Source organism: Diceros bicornis, chromosome 6 (genome assembly GCF_020826845.1).
Source record: "Diceros bicornis minor isolate mBicDic1 chromosome 6, mDicBic1.mat.cur, whole genome shotgun sequence".
Taxonomy (NCBI): domain Eukaryota; kingdom Metazoa; phylum Chordata; class Mammalia; order Perissodactyla; family Rhinocerotidae; genus Diceros; species Diceros bicornis.
The window spans coordinates 8,184,741-8,211,651 of record NC_080745.1 but is presented as its reverse complement, the minus strand read 5'-3'; positions in this window follow the sequence as shown (position 1 = coordinate 8,211,651).

The window sequence follows — 26,911 nt, the reverse complement described above, 5'->3', positions numbered from 1 at the left end:
ATTTGAACCACATTTTGGGAACCACAAAACACCCAGGATAGCCAAAGTGATTTTGATAAAGAAGAGCAAAACTGGAGGCATTATACTACCTGATTTCAAAACATATCACAAAGCTGCAGTAATTAAAACTGTGGCATAAAGACAGACATATAGACCAATATAACAGAATAGAGAGCCCAGAAATAAACTCACATGTGTATGGTCAATTGATCTTTGACAAGGGTGCCAAGAACACACAATAGGGAAAGGATAATCTCTTCAACAAATGGTGTTGGGAAAGCTGATATACACGTGCAAAAATACCCTGAACATGGACCTTTATCTTACACCATATGCAAAAATCAACTAAAATGGATTAAAGATTTAAATATAAGACTTTAAACTGTAAAACTCCTAGAAGAAATCCTAGAAGAAAATCTTCTTGACATTGATCTTGGCAATGGTTTTTTGGATTTATCACTAAAAGTGCAGACAACCCTAAAGCAAAAATATACAAGTGGGACTACATCAAACTAAAAACCTTCTGCACAGCAAAGGAAACCATGAACAGAATGGGAAAAAATGTTTGCAAACCATATATCTGATAGGGCCTTAATATCCAAAATATATAACAAATTTCTACAACTCAAAAGCAAAAACAAAAACAAAGACAGCATAAAGAAAAAATGCTCCCCCAAACCAAATAACCTGATTAAAAAATGGGCAAATGACTTAAACAGACATTTCTCCAAAGAAGACACACAAATGACCAACAGATATAGGAAGAGATGCTCAATATCATTAATTATCAGGGAAATTAAAATAAAAACTATAATGAGCTATCACCTCACACCTGTTAGGATGAGTATTATCAAAAACTCAAAAGATAACAAATGTGGGAGAGGATATGAAGAAATTGGAACCCTTTCACACTATTGGTGGAAATGTAAAATGGTGTAGCTACTATGGAAAACAGTATGGCTGTTCCTCAAAAAATTAAAAATAGAATTGTCATATGATCCAGCAATCTTACTTCTGGGTATATATCCAAAAGAATTAAAATCGAGATCTCAAAGAGATATCTGCACACCCATGTTATTGCAGCATTATTCACAACAGCCAAGATATAAAAACAACCCAAGTGTCCATTGATAGATGAATGGATAAAGAAAATGTGGTATGTAGATACAATGGAATATTACTCAGCCTTGAATAACAGGAAATCCTGCTACTTGCGACAACATGGATGAACCTTGAGGACATTATGCTAAGTGACATAAGCCAGACAGAGAAAGACAAATACTGCATGATTCCACTTAGATGAGGTATCTGTAATAGTGAAACTCATTGAAGTAGAGAACACCACAGTGGTTGCCAGGGGCTGGGCGTTGGAGAAATGGGGACTTGTTTTGCAATGGGTATTTCAGTTAAGCTAGATGAATAAATTCTAGAGATTGGCTGTTACATAGTGCCTATAGCTAACAATACAGTATTGTGCACTTCAAAATTTGTTAAGAGGGGGCCAGCCCAGTGGCTTAGTGGTTAAGTTTGTGTGCTCTGCTTCGGCAGCCTGGAGTTCGTGGGTTCGGGTCCCAGCTGTGGACATACACACTGCTTGTCAAGCCATGCTGTGGCAGGCATCCCACATATCAAGTAGAGGAAGATGGGCATGGATGTTAGCCCAGGGCCAATCTTCCTTAGCAAAAAGAGGAGGATTGGCAACAGATGTTAGCTCAGGGCTAATCTTCCTCAAAAAAAAAAAAAAAAGAATAAAAAATAATTTGTTAAGAGAGTAGATCTTACCACAAAAAACAAAAACCAAACAAAAACCAAAAATCAGAAACAAAGAGACACAGGGAATTTTGGGAGATACTCGATATGTTTATCACCTTGATTGGGTGATGGTATCATGGGTGTTTGTATGTGTCCAAACCCGTCAAATTGTGCAATTTAAACAGTGCAGTTCTTCTATGTCAATTACACCTCAATAAAGCTGTTGAAGAAGAAAAGGAAAAAGTTAATTAGAAATTCTATTAAAGATGTTCCCAGTTTTTTCATTTTGAGTTGAGCCCTGCAAAAGATTAGGTGATGTCTGTCTCCCCCTTCTCTCCTTACAGAGGTTAGCTTAGGGAGAGCATGGAAGGAAAGTGTTAAGAAGACGTCCTGGAGGAGATAGTGTATGGCAGCAGTTATTGTCAATATTTCACCTTGCTGACTCCTGAGTCTCAAAAGCCTTTAATATGTCAATGCTACAATGTGAGGCAATTAAGAGTAGAAAGCAACCTTTCAATCATGGCCTGTGAAATTCCAGGTTCTGCAGCAGTGTTGAGTCGCTAAATGCCAGTAATCACATTACAATAAGCATCCAGATTCAGATTCTCCAGGCCAAAAACAACACAATTCTGCTAAGTGTCTGGAACAAAGTCAAAGGAAAGAAATCAGCCCCAGTAAATACTTTTAAAGGAATAGCTTTAATTTTTTCCTTTCATTTCCTTTGTTTTTTTGTTCCTCTATAAGATTTAGATCCTCCTACATCATAAAAAAGCAATGGCATAGAATTTGGAAAGAGCAATCTTTAGAATCATAGCAGGTTTTGGCTCCTAGCTCAATAGCTACTACACTAGCTTTATGATCTTGGACAAGTTAATCGATTTGAGTGTCTTGTTTCCTCATCTGTAAAACAGTTGTAGCAATAACAACCCTATGTATTAACATATGTGGAATGAATGAAATAATGCCTGTAACATTCCAAGCGCTATCCTGCACATTAGTAGGCTAGGAAATTACTAATAAGTTAGTAAGTTGATAGGTTAGTGAATAGCTTAGTGAAATTTTAAAACTCTGTCTATCTTAAAGGACAGTATTATTCCATCTTGTTTTGAGTCCAAGTTGCAGAATTGGCTGCCATTTTCATTGGAGTGATTTCTTTTAAAGTTGGTTGGGTATTTTCAAAACTAAACTACTAAAGGGCCCAGGATAGAGAGAAGTTAAATCATGGTCTAATTGCTCCCTACCAGATCCAGTTTACGCACCTCCCCAGATCTATATGTGCCTGCCTGCCCCTTGAGCCTAGCATGCTGTCTGGAAAGCCTTGGCCAATGTCTTTAGCACCTGATTTCCTGAGGCCCCACATTGACTCCACCCTTGAAGGCAAAGGCTGGGCTTTAGCATCCCTCTATTGCTATGGCAGCTCCAATGCCAGGTCCAACTAGACCAGACACAGAGGTGGCTGCTCAGAGGGTGGTGTGACATGACCTGGAAGTGAGGGAGAATTAACATCCCCTAGGGGCAGCTTTAACCAATAAGAACATTCAACAGAAGATGGTAAGGAGTCAGCCAATAAATTAGTCATGCTTCTCTCTGAAGGATGTTCCAAGACACAGTGAGTCCGCAGGTTGTCCAGAGATGTGCCAAATGAGCAACCAGCTGGGTTTTCTTATTTTTTACACTTTGTGACCTATTCACAAGTTTTTATTACATCATCTCTTTTATTTTTATATAGGTATAAAATATCATATACAAAAAATGAGTTAAGATAATTTTAGCTAGTTAGTAAGACAGAACAAAGTTTTACATAATAATGAGGAAGTTTAGGGTGAGAAATGAGGTAAAGTAGAACTAACAAGCCTACCAAAGGCACCAGGCTTACTTCTGAGTCTTCTTAATCGAAGCCTTGAAGTCCCCCATTATAGCACAGCTGTGCTGCCACCTGCAACCGTATAGGGTGTGCCCCATAATGCAGTATCGGATAAAGCTGGAGCAGGAGACTTTTTCTGCAAAAGGTCAGATGATAAATAGTTTTGGCTTTGCAGGCTGTGAAGTCTCTGGTGCAGTTATTCAACTCGGCCACGTTAGTATGAAAGCAGCCGTAGGCCACACATAAACAAACGGGCATAGCTGTGTTCAGGACACCCTACATGACATGTGTGGCCTAGTGCAAAATGAAAACGCAGGGCTCCTTGTTCAAAAATTGTGAAGAATTTCAAAAAGTCAACAGCAGTGCATGAGATCAAACGTGAGGCCCTTCTAAGTGTGGGGCCCTCTGTGACTGCACAGGTTGCACGACCATGAAGCCAACTTTGGCTGTATTCCAATAAAATTTTATTTACTATAACAAGTGAAGAGCTGGATTTGGCTCATGGGCCAGCTTGCTGACCTCAGCTATAAAGAATCAAATAATAGCACGTATCTTTGCTCAACTAAGAGAGTTCTGAGGAGGTGCATGCTGTTGATTCGGCTACTCAGCCATCCCTCAATTTTCCCACATTTGTATGCCATGACTGAAAGTCCCTATGCTGGTCCTTGACCTAGAATTGTCCCTTGGAGAGGGTGGCCCCAGCCCTAGAAGCTAACAGGCCAGCAGCAATGGGTTTTGCCCTAAGCACTGTCCCATGCTGTTCCTTCCTGGTTACCTCTGGGAAGACAAAAGAGGCCTTTTTGTTTCTGTCCTTTTTCACTCCAGGTAACTCTGTGTTGAGGTTCCCTGGAAGTGTCCTTGACTTCTGAAACACCTACAAAGACCACTTTGAAATAAACACATGATGATCCTTTTAGAAGCCCATCAGCCTTGGATTCGCTCTTGCTGACTTGTTAAGAACACGTCTTGTCACTTCTCTGGAGTTTTCAGGGAGGCCTTTGTACTGTCTGGAATATTTTTCTGTGTATGTTTTCATTTCCCCAAATCAGAACTAGTCTCCTGGCAAGGCCCTAGGAAGGGCCTGCTGGTTTCCATCATGGGCTGCTCTGGTCTCTCATGCTGGCTTAATGACTCAAGAGCCTCAGCCCTTTTGGGTGCTGATCTTTCTCCAGGTAGCTGCAGAATTTTAAAAAACTCCACGGTGACATTAGTAGGAGTGCTACCTGGAGAAAGGATTTGGTCTGTATCATTGGAATGGGCACCAGGCTCTTCCTGTTCCTTCTCTTTGGGATTTGCTTTTACATTTGAGGCAAGAAATGGATTCATGTGATGTGAGAACATAGAACAAAAATATGCATTTTACAGGAAGCTCCAAAGTCCCTTACACAAAAAGTAGGTAGCTGTAAGTGAAGAGCTCATATCAGGCCTGGGTTGGTATATGTCCTTCTGGAGAATGACCTCCAAGCTTGTCTTCTGCCAGCCTGATTCTCTCAAAAACCGCATAGGATAAATGTGGAGTGTTGTGTCTGCCTTGTCTGCTATGGGGGACTGTGCCTGGCCTGGGAGACCTGTGAGTTGGCAGGCAGGCCTCGGGCCTATGTGACTAGAAAGATGGGTGAGAAACTGAGGCTGCAGCTTCTCTGTGTCAAGGTGACTCCCACACAGTTCGGCCCCTGTCCGGGGCAACAGCACCTGTGCCATATAGGTGAGACATAAGGGTAGCTGCTGGGCCTCCCTGTGGGTTGAAGCTGAGTACCTGCTGCACTTCCTGTCCTGTGTCCTTTAATCAGCCGAAGTCAGTCTAGTATTAGATGACAGCCTGTCGTATCTCCTGAGTCTGCTTATCAAGCTGAACCCATAACAACCACCATGGTGGTAGACGTAACTCTGTCCATCTTTAGAGTCAGCACAGCCCAGCGGTTAAGAGCTTGGGATTTGAGTCTGATGGCTAGGTTCAAATCCTGGCTCTGTCACTTACTTGTTCTATCACATCGGGGAGATAATTTAACCTCTCTGTGCCCCAGGCTCCTCATTTGTAAATTGGAGGTGGTGATAATAATGATAGTACCTGCCTCATTGATTGTGAGGATAGAATGGGTTAGTACATGATGGATCGTAGAGTCATTACTGGCACAGATTCTTGAATGATTCCATTATCATATCAGTGAGTAGTAGTTACTATGGTTATTACTGTGAATAGCCTCTTTCATGTTATCAGAGTTTTCTTGTCAAGAATATCTTCATCACTGTCACACATAAATGAAAGTTTGGCTTGATCTTATAATCTTGGTTCATTGATTTTCTCTTAATAGAGAAGGATCTAGTAATTATATTCTATAATATATTTTGGTGCTGATTTCTGCATAATAATTTTCCCAGAGCCCAGTAAATCGCTTTAATTTTCAATGTTTATTCTTTTTAAATTTCTTAAACATTGCCTTTAATTATCTCTTTCAATATCGATTCTATTCCAACTGACCTATATGAGAATTGAATTATTCAAGGATTCAGGAATTCCTCTTAATATTTTCTATCCTTTCTTATTTTCTTTTTCTCTCATAATTTCTTTATTATTCTACTTGTTTGAGTTGACATTCTATTCCAATAATCTGATTTTCTGTAGCTCTAATTCCACTATTTATTGCTTCTAATTCTTATTTATTTTACCAAATAGCTTTTCCATTCTCTTAGTTTTATGGTTGCAATGCCCCTTTTTGTCACCTGATAATGCATGACTACATACGATAACTTCCTTTTTTAAGTCTTGATTTTTGGTGGGATATCCATTTCAGATGTGGGGTTTCCTTCAGCACCTTTCCCACCTTTTTTGGTCATCATTTCTAAACACAACTTTCTGATTGTGCTCAGTCTTTTTATTTCAGTTTACTCATGTTTCCTTGCGGTTATTTTGCACATGATCAGAGAAAGCGTGATAGGGACATTGGAATAAATACCATTCCCTCTTAGTCAATGCCAGAGTGGGCTTCCCAGGTTTGATGGTGAGACTCCAACTATCGGGAAATAATGAAGATCTTGGAGGGAGATTCCTGGTAGAGTGCTTCTCCTGGATTTGGAGTGGAGAAATATACCATCTGGAGGTGGTCCTACCTTTTGCTCCAACTACTCAGACCTTTCTGAGAAGCAGATTTACTTCTGTCAGGCTGATCAGTGAGAGAATCCATTTCTATCCCCCCCAGCCATGCAGGTTCCGGCAGAGGGAACCTGAGATGGAGCGTCAGGCTGGACCGCGGGCATCTCTTTCATGTAGGCGATTGTGACCTGCCTGTCAGGTTATGGGCATGATTAATGCAAGTGGCTGTGAGCCTGCTTTGCTTGCTCTCGAGGCAGAGACACTGCAGCACTGGCCGCCTGGGTCTGATGGGGAATCCAGGGAATAGAGCTAATATCTGAGCGACACTTAGCAAGGGCACCAAGAAATAGCTCTGAATTCCAACGGGAATGTGCAGGGCCGTGACAAGGCGCATTTGCAAGTCAATCTGTGAGCTGGGTTAGAGATGTTATTACATTTGTACTCCCTAGACGCTCTGGATACGGAGGAGGTAAATTTCTTCTGGCTGCTGCTCCATAGCTCTGAGTGTTTCTGCAGTGGACAGCTTCTTGCTCTCTGAGGCTTTTTAATTTGGGTATAGACTGGGCTGAGAGCAGAGAGACAGGACTCACTCAGGATTACTCACAGGGTGTAGACAGATTTCATTTGTCTGCATTTGTAGGCTCACATCGCGAGCGGAGCAGGCCAGAGTGGGCCACGCTATCTATATTTGTCTTCCGATCTATGGAGCCATGAAGGTGGCAGCTATTTTATGTCTGTGAGTCACTGCAGGGAAATGCATTCATCTTAGGGGTGAATAGCAGGCTTGATGAGTGGGCTCTCCAGTCCTGTCTTCCGGGAGGAGTGGATCATCAGTGTCCTCTGTCTCAGTGTCACCAGAAATCAGAGATCTGACATGATGGAAGGTCAGCACAACTGCGTTGTCAGGGAGCATGTTCAACCAGTCAGGCACAGAACTGGCTATTAGGATAATGCAAGTGGGGAGAGAAGGCAGCATGTGGGGGTGTATGGGCACCAGCAGGAATAGCCTGGCGAGCTTGGTGGGCATCAGTGCTTAGCTCATCTTTGAGAAGAAGGGCTAGGTCGACTCAAGGTTGTCCATGAAAGGATGCTCACACCCTTCAGGGAAGAGGGAGAGAACATGACTAGTCATGCCAAGCCACAATGGGAAAGGAATGCCTGGAGACAGGTAGGCTTGGAAGATGGAAATGAGAAGAGCAGCATTAAAGAGGCGGCGGGGGATCAGCCTTTCTAAACCAAGTCCTCAGGAGACATTCACCTGCACCCTTCTTATCCCCTCTCTTCCGTACCACCGTGCTGAGGGTTGCAAAGAACGTCGTCAAGGCCATCATCATGACAATAACAATAGTGTCATGACACCCTACGATTTCCTTTAATAGACATGTTTCTCCATATGTGGCAAATATGTTTTGAGGTGTAGAGCTAGGATTTTAGGCACAAGAGAATAAAACACTTTTGTTCTCCTCCTTAGAGGTAGTTCTGCTTCACGAGAAGTATATGGGAAACATCTAACAACAAAACAACAACGAAGGTATCAATAATAAGAACTAACACATATATGGTTCTTACTATGGGCCATGTGCTCTTCTAAGCACTTTTTACTCATTTAATTTTTACTCATTTAATCCTCACAACAACTAGGTGTCCCTATTATCCCTGTTTCATGTCTGTGGGGTCCCTGTTTTATATCTGAGGCCCAGAAACGTTAAACAACTTGTCCGAGTTCACATAGATTATCTGGGGAAGAGGGAATTTGAGTCTGTGCTCTAACCACTGGACATCCTACCTCACCTGCTCCTAATCCTGGCTGAGCCTCATGTCTGCCATGTGACCTTAGGCAAATTATGTCTTCTCTAAAATGGGGATCCTCAAACCAACCCCACTGAGGTTTTGAAAGAGTTTCACAAGTGGAACGTGCCTAGTCCAACTAGCACCTGGCACACAGTAGATGGGAATCTCTCTCTACTCCCTTTGCATCCTTCTTTAGAGGACAGGGCATGCTTTGTGCTCCATGGTGGACAGTCAGAGGCATGCAACTGCTGAGTTTTAGAAACTGACAATTAAAAAAATATTTATTTTAAATTGTGATAAAATGATATATATAACATTTACCAATTTAACCACTTTTAAGTGTACGGTTCAGTGGCATTAAGTACATTCACAGTGTCATGCAACCATCACCACCATCCATCCATTGAACATTTTTCATGTTGTAAAACTGAAACTCTGTAGCCATTAAATAATAATTCCTTTTTCCCTCCTCTCTCCAGCCCCTGATAACCACCATTCTGCCTTCTGTCTGTATGGATTTGATTACTCTAGGTACCTCATATGAGTGGAATCATACAATATTTTTCTTTTGTGATTGGTTTTTTTCACTTAGCATAATATCTTCAAGGTTCATTCATGTTGAGGCATGTGTCAAAATTTCCTTCCTTTTCAAGGCTGAGTACTATTCCATTGTATGTATATACCACATTTTGTTTATCTATTCATCCATTGATGGACATTTGGGTCCATCATCAAATGTCCTTTCACCTTTTGACTAGTGTGAATAATGCTGCTATGAACATGGGTGTACAAATATTTGTTTGAGTCCTTACTTTCAAAACTTTTGGGTGTATACCTAGAATTGGAATTGCTAAATCATATGGTAATTCTATTTTTAATTTTTGGTGACTCCCATACTATTTTCCATAATGGTCGCACCATTTTACATCCCTACCAGTAGGGCATAAACGTTCCAGTTTCTCCACATTCTCTCCAATACTGAAACAGGGCAATTTTGATGATTACTAATAGCAGCTGAAATATATTTGCTTCTTCCTTCCCTCTTCTTTGGAGGAAACAAAAGGAAGTAAGTGATGAACTAAGTGTATTCTGACAAGTCCTATCGTGATAACAGCTTGGAGCACGTGGACTGTTCCCTCAAAGAGCCTCACTGACGAGCTGATGCAGTTGCTGAGTCAAAGGGGGAGGGAAGATGGACCTGTAGTGGGAACTCAAGGGTGCTGGCCCTGCTTGCTGTGAGGCCTGGCGTGACCCTGCAGGGACAACACTCTCTCTGGGCCTCTGTCTCCTCATTGGTAAATGATGGAGCTTGGCTGGAAGATATCTATGACCCTTCCTATTCAGAAAGTTTATGTTTTCTCCAGGAGAGGCCTAAGGCTGGGGGCTTTCCAGAATCATTGGGTTCGGATACTGGCTTGCAGACTCGAGACCATGTGAGTCACACAGTGCTGTCACACCTGGTTGTGAGACCACACAGAGTGCAGGGGTGGTGACAGATGGGCACATGCATACCCCTTCTGAGAGAGGCCACCGCCTCTCCCATCTAACTGACTGCTGCCCTGTGGGAATGTTGGCCCTAGGTGGCCAGATTTCCTGATTTCTCAAGAAAAGCCAGCCATCCACGTTTTTTTTAGGTAGAATTTTTAAATGTTGGCAATTAACTCAAAACTTTAAAAAAGCACAGTGAGAGCCAAACAGAAACCTCAGACCAGATTTGGTCTGAAGACCACTGTTTGCACCTCCTGATCTCCAGCAGTGAAGCACAAATGCTGGTCCGGGGACACAGTCCAGGTGGACTGGGAGGCTTCTCTGAGCACTGGAGTTATCCTGAGACAAGTCTGTGATGTGATTTCAGCACAGAAATTCAGTGAACTTCAAGGGAGGACCCCTCCTCGCAGCCCTCACCGCGTCTCCCATTCTCTGTCAGGAGAAGCCAGAAGACGTGGCCAGCCTCGTGGAGGTTCTGGTTTCGTGGCCTAGTTCATTTCCCTCGTAATATTCCAAACTGAGTGAAATAGCATCGTGTGTTTCCTCGGTTTTGATGCTATACTTCTGGATTTTTTGCTTTATAGACCTAGGTGTTTTGACAACAACTATGATCAAGTCAAAATGCTGGCCCTAGCCGACATTCCAGAACCACTCCTACTGCATCACCGGACACAGATCCCCAAGCTGATAGAAACTCATTAGCACTGATTTGATACATACATTTGCTGTGTCTTTGTTTTAACATCCTGTCTCTTTTTCTTTTAAGTGTGTCATGTTAGCAATATCTATAGCTGGACTTTTCACAACTCAACTAATGAGTTAATGGAGGAAGTAAAACCAGCCACAGTTGTTATGATTGCCGAAGTTTAAACGCATTCTTGCCGCCTTATTTTGTCTTCTCTGTTTCTCATTCTTTCTCCTGCTCCCCTTTAGTTCCCTTGAATTGATGGAGCAGTCTTTGTTTCCTTTCCTCCTTCTAGAGTTGTGTCCCTCAGAATCTTTATCTAGCCCGCCCTGCCCCCTAATATGCTTTTATTTACCCCTTCTCCTTCACGGCCCCACATTTTGTTGTGAAATTGTCTGGGATTTTAGTTTCAGATAGTAATTTGTTAACTTAAAAAAAAATTTGAATCGATGGTTATTTACACTTAACTACAAGTTTTAGTGATTTCCTTGTTATCATTTATTTCTTGTATCTCACCTCATTTTCTTATTTGTACTCATTTTTTCCTAGTATATACTCAATTCTTTTAGAGATATTCTGTGAGGAGACAAATTTATGGATCTTGTATGTTCAGATATATCTATATTTTACTTACCTCTTGAATATTAGTTAGGCTGGATATAGGATTTCAGGTTTAAAAAATAATTTTCCTCAGAATTTTGAAGATGTGACTTTTTTTTTTTAGGAATCCAATGTTTCTAAAGAGAAGCTTACTGCCACTCTGATTTTCATTCCATTCTGGGTGACATTTTAAAAATTTGTAGAAGTTTTTGAGGATTTTATATTTATCCTTGGTGTTCTGAAACAGCACCATTGTGTTCTAGGTGTGTCTTTTCTTGTCAAGCTGCTGGCACTTGGTGAGAAAGTTTAGTCTGAATATAATTTTTTTTTCAATCCTGAGAAATTTTATTTTTATTTCTTTGATTACTTCACCCCCTCCATTCTCTCTGCATTCTTTTTCTGGAACTTCTATTGGACCGACACTAGAATTTCTAAGTATATTCTCTGAATTTCAATCCCTCCTGCATCCTTATTTTCCATTTCTTTCTAGTACTATTTCTACATGACAAACCACTGGAAAATTTAGTGGCTTCAAGTGACAACCATTTATTATGTTTCGTGATTCTGCAGTTGACTGGGCTGTGTTCCTGCTCTACGCCATGTTGGCTGGGGCCCCCATTGGCTGCATTCAGGTGGGAACTCAGCTGGGGACCTAGATTCTTTCCCTGAAGCTTCTCTTTCCACTGGTGTCATCCTCCAGAGCCTCTCCACGTGGCCCTTTTCTCTAACAGAGAAGCCTGGACTTCCTTACAGCGTGGTGCTGGGTTTCAAAAGAGAGCATTCTAAAAGGAGAAGCCCCTGCTCACATCAACCCTGATAATGTCCCGTCGGCCAAAGCAAGCCACATGGCCACTGTGGGAACTTATCCTACAAAGGCATGAATGCTGATACGTGGGCTTTTTGGAGGCCAACAACGTCAGTCAAAGTTGGCGTGCGATAGCTTGATTTTTACTGTCTCTTCTGAGGTTTAATGCCTGCCTGAGACACTGCCCAGCTTCCCTTAGGGGCCCACACTCTCTAGTCTAGTCCTTGGGGAAAGTCTCTGTCACCTACTAACTGGCTCTGGTTGGGGGATAGGAAGTGCTCACCTTCTTAGCTGCCCTGAGTTCAACTTCTTTTTTTTTTCTTTTGTTCCTGAGGAAGATGCGCTCTGAGCTAACACCTGTGCAAATCTTCCTCAAGTTTGAATGTGGGTCGGCGCCACAGCACGGCATCAGATGAGTGGTGTAGGTCCATGCCCGGAAACTGAACCCGGGCAGCAGAAGCGGAGCATGCCGAACTTAACCGCTAGGCCGCTGGGCCGGCCCTGAGTTCAACTTCTTAATTGATCTTCTTGTTGAGTGCTTTGTGGCCTCCTCGTTCTTCTGCTGTCTTTTTGTCTCTCAGCCCCAAAGTGTCCGAGTCTCGACTTGCATTGTCTTAGGTGGCAGCTTCCTTTTTCTCCTTGGCTGTATCAAGGATCTGAATCTTCTCCCTGCCTTTTCTCCCCCATGGGAGATGTGATGATGTCCTTTGAGAATATAAATTGGGTTTTCTGCCAGAAATAGGTTTACATTTATCTTTTTTTTTTCAAAAGATATTCCACTAAGTCTTTATGATTTAAATAATCGCCTTTTAATTACATTTAGCAAATATTTGTTGAATGGCTCAATTAATGTGCAAGAATTTATTGGTTGAGCTTAATGGAACCTGTTATTGCAAGCATGAGTGTTGAATGAGGTCACCTAGCTGAGAGGTCACCTAGATCAGTGATTCTTCGACTTGGCTTAAAATCCATTAGTGGTCTCTCATGGCCCTTTGGTAAAGCTCAGCACTTTCAGTAGTTCATGAATGACTTTCATGGTCTGTGCAGTGCTTAATTCCATGGCCCTATCTCCTACCTTCGATGGTTTCTTCTTCTAGATTGAAATCAATCTTTATTCAGTTCTTCCAAAGTGTCTCTCTCTCTCAATTCTGGGCCTCTGGAAAAGTAAGGCTTTCTACCAGGAAGAATCTTGTCTCTTCAGTGGTTTGTCAGCTCTAACACATCCTTTAGATCCAGTTCCTCTGCAACATCCACCATGACGTCCCCACAGTGCCAAATCTGGGTTAAAATTTGCTTCTGTCTAAAATTTGCTTTGAATGTCTTCTGTCTGAGAACTTACCATTCTGCAGTGTAATTACACGTGTATTGTCTGGCCCACCCAATTGACTCTAAATTCTAGCAGGGTGGGGACCATACTGGTCATGCAGCCTTTAGCACATTTTTGAACATCCTGCCTAGTACTGTGCCTGGCAGACACATGGGAACCATTTTCTGAGTGAGGGATTGTATTAATGTGCTTCAGAAGACTTCACAAAATTTGGAGGAAATTTTCCATCATTGGCCTACATTTACACATCAGGAGGAATCATTTAACATTTTCATATACTAGGGTTTGAAAAGAATTTCCCATTGAAAACAGTTCTGCCTCGGAAAGAGTGAAAATCCTGCCCTGGGACAATGCTTTCATTTCACAGATGCAGATGGATTTTGGCATGGGGAGTGACTTACAGTCTCACATCTTTGTGAATGACAGAGCTGGAACCAGGTGATCATCTCAGCTCTCCTGCGATACAGCCTCTATGATGGCCTGGGTGGCACTGCTGCACCATCTGACCCTCCTGACATGCAGCCCTAATTGTTCTGTCCATAGTCCCAAGGTGGTACCTGACTTCCCCTGGGATGAAGACTGACTCTACAAAAGTTCTCTCCTCAGTGCTATTTCCTAGGACGTTTGGATCACCAAACCCAATGGCGCTGGAGCAGAAAAGTCTCAGCAATTCTATTAATATCATCTAGTACTTTGAAGAAGGTCCGATCTCTCTCTAGCAGATTCCAAGCCCTTGCTTTATGTGTGTCAGATGTCTCATGTGTATCTCACCACAGTCAAGAGAGGTAAGCAGGGTGGTTTTATCATCCCAATTTATAGCTAAGGAAACCAAGACTAGAGAGTGACGTGAGCTGGACCCAGACAGTGAAGGGCAGAGCAGGAAAGGACAGGGACTCATTGCTGTCCCTCTTGGGGATCACACGGCTGCTACCTGACCAGCTTAACAAATACCTGACCTTCCCCTTGGCAAGAGGCAAACTACAGCACAGAACAAATCAACACAAAATAACAAGCACTCATTTCTGCATAGGGTGGTAAATAGCCCTTCTCTGTCTTTGACTTTCAGTAGCAGCCCTACAGTGGGTGCTGTGCTGCGCTGCCCCTCCCAGGTCCACCTTTAGGACTGAGCACTCAGCCTGCCGGCTGCTGGGAGTGCTGGCCCCTGTGACTTGCAGGAGCATCCTTCTCTGGGAATTCCCCTTGACCCATGGAGTTGCCTTTGACCAAGTTCATGCCCCCTCCCTGGGTCAGCCTACACCCAGAGGTGGTTGATGCAGGGCTACAGAGACATTACCTCCTTGCCTCAGTCTGAGAAGGGCTCACCCAGCTTCAGAGATCCCTGGGGGATCAGCTAATGGCTGATGCAACTACATGGAAGTTCAGCTTCTCCCTCTGCCCAAACCCATCCCTTCACTTCTTTACAGGAATCACTATTGCCTGTGCTCCCCAATCAACCTCCTAGTGTAAATCTCTACTTCAGAGTCCATCGCCAGGGGCCTTGACCTACATAGGGCTGTCAGTGCGCTGGGCATTCCCCACCCCCCTTGAGGGAGTGCAGAGTTCTCCATCATCAAGCTGAGAGAGGAGGAGCTTCAGAGAATCACAGAGAGAGCAGGAAAGTTGTTCTCTCGATGGAGGAGAATATAGAGACCGAGACCTAATCCACACAGGCAAAGGCATACAGCTGGGAGGCTTTCTGGGTTACCTCTGATGGCTGTACAGGGAGATAGGAGTGGGAACGAGCTGCAGATGTGGATCCCTTGGAAACGAACCGGACTTCAGGCATCTTGCAAGGCTCTTCACCCAAGAGGCTGGCCTGGAGGGGTGAGATGACCTCTCTCTGGTGGACTGCCAGATGCCAGGGGCTTAGGGCCTAGTCCTGTTGGTTAGCTAGAAGAGGCAATATCGAGGCCAGCAGTGTGAAGGCGGGATGTCTTTGGCATTGAGGGTCTCTGAAGAACCCCCAGCAGTGCCCCTCATAGGACAAAAGAGTCAGTATTTGAGTGGCTGCCATGACTACGGGCTTTTGGAAACCCAGAGAGGACCAGAGACAGCACCAGGCATGTGAGATATTTTGACATTTGTTACTTCTCCCAGTGCTTTTCTCCCTTCCCCCATATCAGAAGAACCAGGAGCAGCATGGCGCTTGGAGGAAGAATGAAAAAACCTGGGGGAATGCTTAAGAAAAATGTAAAGCAAAAGAAAAGGACTGACTGCCCTCTTTTACCTCTCTCTCTGCTCCCCCTTGTGGTGGTTTAGAGAGAGAAGTTTTAAATTGGGTGAGAGATTGCGGTTTTGGTATTCAAAGTGACAGGACTTTTTCTCCAGAACAAAAGACCACTTGTTCTTAGCTGAGAATGACTGAGGTGCTCTGGGATCTGCCTGAGATTTCGTTCAGGAACAGACTAGTTTGGTCTGGCTGAGCGGGTTAAGAGGACGGAGACGTGATGAGAAGGAACATATTTACTTCTTTCTTGCATCCTCCTGAGTCCAGTTCATTCAGTTAAACAGGTTACGCTCAGCTTCCTTTTTTGTTAATTTCCTGCTGGGACCCTCTGAGGGCAGAGGCAGTGTGGCAAGTCCTTTGATCTGGAGGATTTTCTCAGCACAGTACTTTCCCAGGTGTGTTCCATATTCTGCCTGATATTAATGAGTATTAATTGAAAAGGGTTCTTTGTGGCAAAATAATTTGGGAACCATTGGGCTAAATAAAGTTCAGCGGTGATCTTTACTGTGGACTTCTTAGAACTTTTAAAACACTAATATGCATTGTGAATTTCTAGGATAGGCTTTTCTAACTGAAACTCATTTGATAACTAAATCATTTTTCTAATGAATATCTCTTAGGTCTAGTGTTTTGAAAACACAGCACACTTAGGAATAGATGAATTTTAGGAGCACACCTCCCTGACCTAGGATATCAGAGCTGTGCTTTCTGGTCACAAGTGTATGGCAGGATAATATATTGAGATATTGTCTTAATTTGGGCTGCTATAACGAAAATACCATAGACTGGGTGGCTTAGATAACAGAGATTTATTTTTCACAGTTCTGGAGGCTGGGACGTCCAAGATCAAGGCGCCGGCAGATTTGGTGTCTGGTGAGGGCCCACTTCCTGGTTCACAGACGGCCTCCTTCTTGCTGTGTCCTGCCGTGGTGCACAGCAGAGAGTGCTGGGCTCTCCATCCCTATATAAGGGCACCAATCCCATCATGGAGGCTGTACCCTCATGACTTAATTTCCTCCCTAAGGCCCCACTTCCAAATACCATCACATTGGGGATTAGATTTCAACATATAAAATTTTGAAGCAGACACAAACATTCAGTCCATAACAGATATTAACCGAGATGTTAAGGTTTTCACCCTTGCTTATCAGCCTAGACATGCCATGTAGCAATTTAAGGTTGGCTCTAACTTGCCTCCCTGGGCATGGGAGCTTCCTCTAGAAGGGACCGCCATACATGTTCTCACAGGAATGCACTGCACAGCATTCACACAGCAGTGGTTGGAAGGGCACCCACTGGAGCTGGGCATTGGCATGGCCCATTTCTCGGTGAGGCTGTCCTCCTGTAGAGCTCCTTCTGGAAAATGGGGCAGATGTCCTGCCTACTCCCACATCCCCATACCTGTACAGGGATTCTACGGCCTGGCATCCTGAGGCCAATTCTGTTTTTAGCAGGACCGCCTCCACCATCCTTGTGCCGCCTTCTGTTTTGATCCTCTTCCTGGGATATATTTTCTAGGTCCTGGGGTATAGTCATGTGGCCTTTTAGGATAAGACTTAGTTGGGGCAGGGGGAGTGGTTCAGGGCACCAACAGTTCTGTTTTGGGACATAAAACCTGGTAGATTCAGGCAAGGACAGAGGCAACATTTGGAGGGAAGCAGGGCATGGATGAGAACAGCAACATCTGTCATTGAGACAAGGAGCCTGGAGGAGAAGATAGCATATGGCTAGCAAAATTCTTTTCAAAGTTAAACTTATTACTTCCTCAATTCCACACATGTGACTTTTGCCCTTGCTGTAGAAATCCTATTGATTTATATTAAAGCTCTGCTCGTGGAAGGGGAATGCGAGCACGGGAGCATGCGACTGAGTTACTGTGTTTGTTGCTAATATTTGGTGTAGCTTGGGAAATTACTATGGAAAGCGTAGTCCCCCCTGTGTTGCTGAGGAGGACAATTTCTAGAAGCCACAGAGCTTGCATCAGCACCTCTCTCATCCCTCCACACGATGTCTCACCTCCTCTGAGTTGTCTCTGTGCTCCCAGAGCCACTGGGGGTGCCACAGAAGATAAAAGAAGAGCATATGGCATGATATAAAGGACTTATAAAAAAAATCCTGCAAGCGTCTCAACAGAAGAACAAGGTACCTACAAAGGAAGAAACATCCACTCGCCTCAGATTTCACTCCAGCACAGAACTGCCATATCCAGGGGCTTAAATGAAGAAGGTGGTGACCCAAGAATTCTACGTTCAGCTAAATTGTCGTTCACGTGTGGAGCCATAAAAAAACACTTTCAGAAATGCAATGGTTTAGAAAGTATGCCACTTTCTTATTCTTTCTGGAAATTGCTCTAAGATGTATTTCAGTTGACTAAGAGATAAAGCAAGGATTCAAAAGCTGATGATAGTGTACGCTGCAAAGAAAATCTCAGTAGGTTCCCGAGAGTATAAAATGGCCTAAGCCACATTTTCTGACTGGGATACAGTAGAATTTTTAAAAATCCATAATAAATGGAATAAAGAAATAACTTCCATAAATGACTACTGAATGACACGTGAAATAAAATGCAATTATAAGCTATTTAGAAAATGAAGAATTTCAGACAAATGAAAACATTTCATAATTTAATCATAATTGTTTTATTTATGAATGAAAGTGTGTTTTATAGGGTGACAGTCATTGTGCCAGAGGGAGGGGTGGGATCAGGACAGGGGTCCCCGCCTTGCCCTGAGAAGAAAATGATGGCAATGGAAGCTACCCGCCCAAGAGAAGCATGTGACACCTCACTGCCCCAGAAACAGGGACGCCTTCAGAGAGGGTGGATGAACTCATTTGATGGGAGTGAGCTGAGGAGGCAGAACAACATGAGGGATGTCTCCCTTCAGAGTAAAGAGACAGAAAAGGCAGTCACAGCAGCAGCAAGACAGAGCCAAAGAAATGCCAGCAGGCCTCAAGGTTCAAAGAAGCCTGACCCCTCCCTCCATCCCTGGTCACAGTGACCTTGCCTGGATCGCGGGTGCCCCTCCGGACCCGCCTGGCGGAGCAGCTGCACTGGCCCTTGACTGCTGCCTGTGCTGCCTGCTTGAGGAGGTCACCAAAGTCCACCCAAAGCCTCGCCCTTGGTGGCCCCTTTGGGGCTCCTCAGAGCCACGCCTGAGTGCAAGGGCAGGAAGCCCAGGGGAGGTCTGTGAGATGCCCCCGTCCCCTCCTTGCTCCACCCAGCACCTCCTCCCACAGCTCACCCAGCAGGGGCCTCCCTGCTTCCGTTTACCACTTGATCCCTCTCCTCACCAGTGCCCACAGGTGGGGGCTAACCTGGCGGTGGCCGCAGCCCGTCGGGGAGGGGGCAGGGGCCCCCACAGCAGCGGGGAGAGTGGCGCCCGCTGGAGCTGGGCAGTGGCACGGCCTGCTTCCCTGTGAGGCTGTCCTCCTGTGGAGCTGGAAAATGAGGCAGATGTCCCCCTTGCTCCCACAGCCCAGGTGTGCTTTGTGCAGCCTCGTGAGAGGAAACGTGAGGCTGACCCAGCAGACGCTGAGGCCTGCTGATGCTCAGAACATGACCTGGCTCCCGAGGGAAGTGCTGCCCGCAGGGTGCAGAGAACACCCTGGCGTCCCGAGACCAGTACAGACGGGGCTCCTGGTTGCTCTGGACGTAACCTCTGAGCACACGCAGCCAGGGCCCCAGCCTCATTCCATCTTGCTGCTGCTGCCGCAGCTTCAGGGCCCCCATGGACAGCCTGAGGGAGCGTGGGCCTCTGGGCGTGGAGGGGCCTCCCCACGCCTGCCTCACCTTCCTCTGCCCTGCCGTTTGCTGCACCAGCACTGCTGCCTGGTCTGCTTCCGCGTTGCTTTTTTGCCTTCAGCCTCACACTCTCTCCTTGACCTTCCAAATGTCAGCCAGAGGGTGATTTTTCTACAATACAATCTGACCACGTCTCTCACCTTCGAGTTCTTCAGGGCCTGCCCGTTAGTCCTTTGGACAATGCCCAAATGCCTTAAGAAGACTACACGAGTCCACATGTCTTTTCCAGGCTATTTTGCTCCTCTTCCTCTCAGACTCTGATCTCCACCCCCTCAAAATGACTTGGCTTTCACGCCTTGGACCATTGCTCATTCTCCCCACACTGTCTGATCATACAGCTCTGCCCCTCTTCATCTGGGGCAGCAGCTTCTTCTTAATTTATCAGGAAAGCCTTCCTTGGTCGCCGAGGCCTGGCTCAGGTGCCGCTTCTGAGCTCTGGAGGCATAGTCTACGTCCCCCATCACAGCAGGTATCGCATCGAATTGGATTTGCTTATTTTCTGGTTCATTCCCGGCTCTCCCCAACAGGCTATACATTCTATCAGGGCAGGAGCTTTCTTCTAACTTTCTTATTTATTTGTTGGTTTGGATCCTGCTGCCTACTTGTGTGCCTGGCACATAACTGGTGTTCAACAAAAGCTCGCAGAATCACTAATAGTCAGTGTGCTGCCGCCCTCCTGGCCGCTGCACTTGTCACAGGAGAATGGCAGCACTTCAGACGTTGCCCATCTCTTAGCTCCAGAGCCCTAGAGCAAAGAGTCTGGTCACATGGAGAGTTCATGCCCACCTGGGGGTGCTGAGAAAGCGCAGCCTTGTCCAAGGATGACCAGAGTGTGCAGGGAGAGGGGAGGGTATGTGAGGGGCAGCAGTGTCTCCTAGGTGAGCCTTGCTGTGCAGGGTGCTTGAGTGTGGCCGCACCCACATCCAAATGCCTTAGATGTGTAATAGGAACCCACATCCAGGCTGTTCTCATTCTTGAACTTGAAAGGATCCAGAGGGGCTGAGTAGGATATTGAATAGTTTGTCTCCCTTTGTTTCTGTTTGTCAGAACTCCAAGAGGGTGGGCGGTTTAGACCGTGCCAAGGGGAATCCAGGTTGGAGAAGTTAGTCCCTGCCTCCTTTTAAATTACACCTGGCCAGCAAATACCTAAAGAAACAGAAACCATAGCAGAGAATCTTAGGTTTCCAATAAACTCCATTTCTTTTTTCTTTTCCCCCCAGGACACACAGCTTGAATACGTTTGTCAGTCCCCCTTGTAGTTAGGTGAGAGTTTTGGCAAGTGGAATGTAGATGGAAGTGATCCGTGCCATTTCCAGGCCCAGCATCTAAAATATCTCCTGTATGCTAAGCACTCCACACTGGCTCCCTCTTGCCTTGTTGGCCAGCCAGATGCAGAAGATCCAGTGCAGAGCTCCAAGGCCTAGAGGCCTCCAAGGCATCCAGGAGATAGAGCAGCAACAAAATGGAAGGAGCCTGAGCCCCTGAAGGACTGCATGGAGCAGAGCACCTCTTGTTCATCCCTCCTCCCCTGCTGACTCAATGGGTCTGTGATACGAGCAAGAAGTAACCTTTTGGTATTAAGCCACTGAGATATGAGGGTTATTTGTCAGAGCACTAAGCCCACTCTAACCACAAAGCACCCTTCTAGGCTCCTTCAGCCCCAGATCATCCCTCCTGTCCCAGCCCCCTGAATTTCCAATTTTACTCCAAGTACTTAGAAGACAAGACAAGAGCGGGCAGAGGCCCTGGTGCTGGAGGGTTCGTGCAGATACTGGCAGTACAAGGAGAAGGGGGGGCCTTGTGTGTTTGCCGTCCACACTGCTCCCCCGTAACTAGGATGTGCCAGGGCCTGCAGGAAGTTCTGTCCTCAGAGCGTGGCTGCAGCTTGGGTCAGCATCGCTGGCTCAATACCTATTTCCAGATGTGCCAGCTGCTCGAGGACACAAGGCTTTGTGGAAAACAGGCCCCCCCCATTCCTGCAGAACCCCTGTAGCCATGTACATCTGAGCATGGGACACCATGAGCAGGTAGGGGACAAACCCTGCCATGTCCTAGGGTACTGTCCTAGTCACGAAGGAAAGGAGCAGATTCTTCTCTGTTGTGGTGGAGGATTCCAGCTTGGGAGTCAGACAGGTATGGGCTTGAAGCCTTGTTCTGATATTTGAGTAACTTTGGGCAATCTTAATACCTTTGAGTGCCATTTTTCATTTCTATATCTATCTAATCTATATATTGCTCTATGTATACCTATAAATATATACATATTATACATCTAATCTGTGTCATTATATATATACATATATATGTATACATCTATTTATCTATTTTATCTTCCTACCTATTTTTAAGTATTGGCTGATGCATCGATAGATAGATAAAAATAAGATACTTTTTACACAGCCCTCAGTACAGTGCCTAATACGCAATATGTCCTAAACATGTTAGCCCTGTCCATGGAAAGAAATACAAGAACAATGGCCATTTACTGAGTGCTGTGTTAGCTCATTTGACCCTCACAACAAGCCTGTGACTAGGCTCTATCATTAGCTCCATTTTATAGATGGGGAGCCTGAGGCAAAGTTACGTACCTTCTACAGCTCACTCAGCTGCAGCCTTAGAGCTGACGTGTGAGCCCGCACAACCAAGAGCCCCTGCTCTTAACTACTAGGTCAAGAAGATGACGGGGAGGAGGAGGATGATCAGGATGTTGACGTCACCATCCTCTGGTTTCCACACTCTTTCTCTAGGGCCCTTTGCCCACTGGAAAATGTCACTGTGGCTGTGAGATTCCTGTCTGGCTTCACGGCTCCCGCCTTGGGCAGCTGAAGGGCCTTCACATGCAAGAAAGGGATCTCTCTTGGCTCAAAGCGTCTCTGCACACTGGCAGTCCTGCACGTCCCAGCAACGGTGCCAGGGAACTGGCTCGAGAAGAACGCAGACTGGTGCTGCCCTGTAAGGGCACTGCTTCCCTGCCATGGCACCTGCAGCTTCCACCAGGAAGTGCCTGAGGAGGTGCCACTCCTGCTGGCCTCTCTAGGAGGGTCCAGAAGTCTCCCTCGTCACTGCGTTGCTGCCGCCATCTGTGAACGTAATTGGAGAAGCCACGACTTTCCTCGACTTCTACCACTGCCTGTGGTTCATGGCCCTCTTGACCTGCTTCTCTTGTAGCAAAACAGATTCCTGAAGCAGTAGGACCTGTCTGGCCCCTTCAGTGGTGCCAGCAGCTGAGTCTTGCCAGTCCTGGTCCTCCATGAAGGGCACATTGCATGTGGACACTGGTGTTGGACACATGAGGATCAGCTGCAGTAGGCCTGCACCCGTAGGCCCATCCTAGGAGGCCACCGGCATCCACCTGGGATTGTGGTGACTGCCTCTGTCTCAGCATCACCCAGCACACACCATGGTAATGGCTGCCTCCTGGGAGTCAGGCCTCCCCTTCCCCTGCTGTCACGGTCAGTTTAGCTGGGAGGTCAGCGTTGAAGCAGCATATGCCAGGGGCACCCACATAATCATTACCACTGTTATGGACTGAACTGTGTCCCTCAAGTTCATAGGTTGAAGCACTAACCCATAGTGTGACTGTATTTGGAGATAGGGCCTTCACAGAAGCAATTAAGCGTCGTAAGCAATGAGGTCGTAAGGGTAGGCCTTGATCCAATAGGATTAGTGTCCTCATGGGGAGAGGAAGAGAGGCCAGACCTTTCTCTCTCCATGCACGTGCACTGAGGAAAGGCTGTGTGAGCACACAAGGAGAAGGTGGCTGTCTGCAGACCAGGAAGAGAGCTCTCACCAGAACCCGGCCATGCTGGCACCCTAATCTCAGACTTCTAGCTCCCAGAACTGTGAGAAAATACGTTTCTGTTGCTTAAGCCACGCAGTCTGTGGCATTTTGTTATGGCAGCCTGAGCGGACTAAGACCACCCCCTTCATCTGCAACAGGAATTAGTGTTTCCTATGTGTGGGCTCTGTGGTAGGAGCTTCACTCTTATGGCCTTACTTATTTCTAGCCCCCTGGCCCCAGGCTTATCCACTGACGCCAACGGCCTCTCTACTGGGCCTGTCACTGCACCGTGACCACACTTTCTGCTGCACACCCACTTTCATGCTCCCCAGGAGGATGAACCACTGAACCTTCTGCTGAGCCAGCCTGTATCTCCACTCCTATGACCAAAGGAAGAAGCAGATATTCCACAGCACCAAGGACATTTCAGACTTGCCTGAATTCATTCCCCATGAGTTTATTGAGCATCAACTCTTTGTGCAGCCATTGTTGTTGGTGCTGGTGGGGCAATGAAGGGGAGAGACGAGGTCTCTGCTTTCATAGAACTGAGGTTCTAGAGGGAGAGACAGGTAAAGCATGTGGACACGAACAAATGAACAGGTAATTTGGAGAGTGTTAATGCTAGGAAGGAAATGAAGATGGAGTGGTGTGATAGAGAGTGACGAGGGGCTTGTGCTTCAGGTGGCCAGGGGAGGTGTCCCTGAAGAGGTGGCATTTGAGTTATGATTGGAACAAAAGGAAGGAGCCAGATGAGCCAAGATCTAGAAAAAATGGTCCTGGGAGTATTTCCAAATCCTCTAAGGAGGGAATGAAGCTGAGATGGCCATGGTGTCTGCTGGGACCCCACCTCGGCTGTGCAGGTGTAGGATCCAGGATTAGGGACTTCATCTCCTAACCTCTGCTGCTCCCTCCCCTTCCATGGTGATGCTGAGGGCTGACAGTGCCCCCTGCCCCCACCCAAAGCCAGGTTCTAAGGAGGCTGTGGGCTGAAGTGCTAGGATGAGACCCCCGAGGCTGTCACAGGCATCAGAGTTCAAATACGTGGTCTTAGGCAGATTCTACTTTCCTCCTAGGACTCAGTCTAAAAGATATTCTGCTCAAAAGAGATGACTAGATAAGAATAACTTTAAAAAAGATGGAAGAACCAACCAGTCTCATCTCTGAGAAGGCCATCAAAGAATTGGGCTGTTAACACTTTTCTTTGACATTGATTTGGAACACCCAGGGGCAAAGGTGAGAGTGCAGACCACGCCCTTGAGGGATTTCCATTAATGCCTGTATTTTCCACACCATATAGTGAGTGGATTCCAGTACCTGCCTTCTGGCTTTAGTGAGCTTTGTGTACTGGAGGCTATGAGGGGGTCTCATAGCCCCCTCATAGCCTCCTTAGAGGGGGGTCTCTGAGCCAAGGAGGACACCAACTTATATTGCAGAAGGTGTTATAGAAGATGATGGAGGAGTTGAGATACTTGCTCTTCCAAATGCGATATCCTTGGTGTCAGAAAGAAATGGGCCCCAAGGGACCTGAAGGAGCTTTGGGCTGTGGCCTCCCCAGGGAATCGCCACCAAGCCAGACTTCCTTCTGCCTGGCTCCCTGCTTCCTCCCTCTGGCTCTGTATTTTCAGTGGGACTGCGTTGCACTCTTGAGCCCAGGCAAGATCTGAGCATCACCACCTTCCTTTGGTTTCTTATGTGAACCAAACACCATTGAGGAATTGGAGAGACCTGGGTTTGAATACCATCTCTGTAAGTACCTGTGTGACCTTGAGCATGTCCCTGAACTTCTCAGAACCTCAGTGTATTTCTCTGTAAATTGGGTTACTGTGACGATTCCAGGAAATTGAGTTACCTAACGTGTGTAAGCACCTAGTGCCCTGCCTAGCACACAGATCTTCTCTCTGGAACTACCCTCAGCTTGACCTGCCTTGGACAGGTCACTGCCATGCACCCAGCCCGCCCCTGCTAACTGCTGAGAATGTCTCCAGTTTCCCACAAAACAGCCATGAGCCTGATCAGAACATGAATTATCTATATCCTGTGTATGGGACGATGTAGGCTCCAGGGCCACCCTGGCTCCTTCCTACATGTGATACCAGACTTGCCTCGCTCCCTCTTCCTTGCCTGGTGCTTGACACTTGCTGCCTGGGGAGAGTTCTGCTGTTGAACCAAGTGGCTTCCCTGCCAGCCCAGTCCTGTGACTTGGCGTCAGAAATGAATGGATCCTACCTTTCAGTACGAGGTGAGGTGGGGCTGTAGTTTAATGGGACCTGAACCCAGTCATCTCCCTTCCAAGTCCCACATGCTATCACCCACACCTGGGGCTGCCTAAATATCAGAGGAGCTGGCTTTCCTCCATTGTTTGAGAAGATCAGAGCGAGCCTGTCGCCTATGGTGACATCCACGGCTGGCAATTACCCAACACAATGCCCATCCATCCTCAAATTTAATACAGAAGTCAGGTGTGTTGTGAAAGGGCCTGAAAAGTCTTTAATTTTCACAGCCGTCTGAGGCTCCATGCTGACCGGAGTGTCCCTGTCACAAAAGCACTGTCCATCATGTGCCTTGCTGAATACAACACTTAGCCCAGCTGTGCAGTCTTCTCAGACAGCACAACAGTGGGGCTCAATCAAGGCCCAGAACTCCTCCTGTCCCCTCAGACCTGTGCCTGCTTCCCTCTTTCTGGGAGAAAGAATGGTCCATTGTTGGGGGTTTCTCTGATGCTTATCATCGTCTGATGGGAGGCATCTGCTGAAGACCGCGACCCTTGAGGTGGTGCCCCATAACCCTGCAACTGAGCTTTCTTGGTAAGGGAGTCAGTAGGCTGCCACATTCTCCAGCCCTGTTCCCCTTTCTAGCAACTGAAGCAGGAAAGCTGTTCCTTTGGAAAATTCGGAAATTTCTGCTTAAACTGCCAACCTGTGAGACTTTGAGGTCCATTAAGTCTTTCCTCTAGTGTCAGAGCTGAGTAAGCTAGGGTTTGGCTCCACAGGTGTTAACTGGCAATCTGAACTTAAATGCCCCATTTAGACAAACAGCTCCACAGAGGGGGCTTACTTTGTAGACAGCCACAAGTAAGTCAAGGAAGCACTGAGCTGGCATATGTCATTGAACTTCCTCAGTGGTGTTTGGGGAATCACGAGAAGGAGCTCTTAAAACAAAAGAGGTCTCACAACTGGTCCAGGTGGGCGACGTTTGGTCTGTTGTCAGAATGCTGCACTTTCTGCAAGAGTTGTTGCGGCTTAGGTGGCTTAGCTGCGAGGCAGGCTGGACCACTGCGGAGCTGGAAGAAGCTGATACTGGGGCTTGGAGAACTAAGTGAACTTCAGGGCGGTGTCCCGAAGTGGGGTGGCCGGTTGTCCACTGTGCGGACATTCGAAGGGGCGTGGGGCCTCTAGTCTGGCTCCATGGAAGCATCCGAGTCAGGTGGTGTACCCGGTGCATGTAGGGTGCCAGCCAGGAGCTGAAGTGAGTCAGGGTCCTGCTGACGCAGGTGAAGGGGGTGTTGAGGTCCAAGACATGAGGGCAGTTGTTCCAAGCTGGAGGGCTGGACAGGGCATCAGGTGGACTGAGCCCTCAGGGTGTAGAGGAGCTCTGGGACCTGGGGCTCCTCAGAAACAAGGCCATTCCCCGCCCCCCCCCCCCCCCCCCAGTGGTGGTGAATTCAGGAATTCCTGATAAGCTGATGCCTTGGGCAGCAC